Source organism: Bidens hawaiensis, unplaced genomic scaffold (genome assembly GCF_021521415.1).
Source record: "Bidens hawaiensis isolate Kalapana, Puna unplaced genomic scaffold, B.hawaiensis_p1.1 tig00058837_1, whole genome shotgun sequence".
NCBI lineage: Eukaryota > Viridiplantae > Streptophyta > Magnoliopsida > Asterales > Asteraceae > Bidens > Bidens hawaiensis.
The window spans coordinates 19,229-20,855 of NW_027500587.1; the positions used below are offsets into that span (position 1 = coordinate 19,229).

The following is a 1,627-nucleotide window of genomic DNA, read 5'->3' on the forward strand; positions in this document are numbered from 1 at the left end:
ACATGCTCACACACCAGTAAAACTACAACGCTAGCTTTTTTAATGAGACTTGAATCTGAAGGTCATTTTTATACCACTATGATTCCTTTTTTAGTTTGAACAGCCTATGATTCCTATGTTAACTACTTTGTCATTATGTTAACTATTAATATTGAACTGTTTTTTAGTCCCTTTTTTTCTTAATTTTCTTTTACGGGTTTCAGACATGTTGATCAAGTTTTAACTCGAGTGTATGAACCCGTGATATAAGAGTTGCATTCTTTGGATTTATTGGTTGATTTATATATATATATAGAGACTGTATGATATGGGTGCTAGAAAGATTGTGGTAGCAAATGTTGGGTCTATTGGATGCATTCCTTATATCAAGGACACAAATATTTCATTGGCACGAACCAACGAGTGTGCAGCTTTGCCAAATCACTTGGCTAACCTCTTTAATAAGCAGTTGAAAGGCTTGCTACAAGACCTAAACAACTTACTTGAAGGATCAACATTTGTATATGCAGATGTCAATCGTATTTTTGAAGATATTCTTTACAATTTCAAATCATATGGTAAGGAGTAACATTACTTGACGTCAAATAACAAGTCGACATGGTCAACTTTTGGGAAATATATTGTACTTGGGATGACGTAAAATACTTTTTGTTAATATTTCACATGTTTGAATAAAAAAAAAGATAAACTGAATCAGCATCAGCTCATGCATTACTTAATGTATTTAACTTGTCAAGGCTTTATGCATATATATTTTACACTTGATAATAGAAGTTGATTGTTAGAATTGCGTTTTTTTAGTCATATCTACTTACTGCAATAGGTTTTGACAATGCGGATTCAGCATGCTGTCGTTTGGCTGGTAAACATGTTGGTATTGTACCATGTGGACCACCATCTAAAATATGTCCCGATAGATCAAAGTATGTCTATTGGGATCCATATCACCAGTCAGACAACGTCAATACTTTGATAGCTGAACGGCTTATGGGTGGAGATACCAAAGAGATATCACCAATGAACTAAAGAAACCTTTTTAAGCTTTGAAGAAAAGGATGGTTTTCAAGTCTGGAGTTCAATTAGCTATGCATCAATGTTGCAGCAAAACTAATATATTGTATTCACTTTCTAATTGAGAAAATCTTTGCTTTGAATAAATGTAGCACTAGTATATTACTTGTAGTAATAGTAATACCACTCTATTGGTAAAGTGTAACAACCCTAGTTTTAGGGCATTATTTTTTCTTTTCGTGTCACATACATATACTCGTGTCACATGCATATACACCTATAGATAAACAACATTATAGAAAAATAAAACACGACCTATGGGCTTGATGTATACACTACTGGTCCAGACTCAAACTACCAAAACCCAGCAAACATATAATAAATCCAAAACTGAATTAATATGTTTAGCGAAATAAAGTTCACCAGTCTAATCCGACACGTTTCTCATGTGATAATTAGGAATGCAAGGCATATAAATTACTAGTAATATGGATACAAATATATAAGTATTATCTAAACTATAAGTATTGCATGATCCACGCATTTATCATCACATAATTGTGATGGTGGTTCTATACGGTTTGATCTAGTCTACTGATATGATCGTGCAATTAAC

At 32.9% G+C, this 1,627-nt stretch overlaps 1 pseudogene; it reads left to right on the forward strand.

Annotated features, from left to right (window-relative positions):
• The first annotated feature begins 307 nt into the window (after positions 1–307).
• LOC143602388 (GDSL esterase/lipase At4g16230 pseudogene) lies at positions 308–1,026 on the forward strand (annotated as a pseudogene).
• The last annotated feature ends 601 nt before the right edge of the window (positions 1,027–1,627 follow it).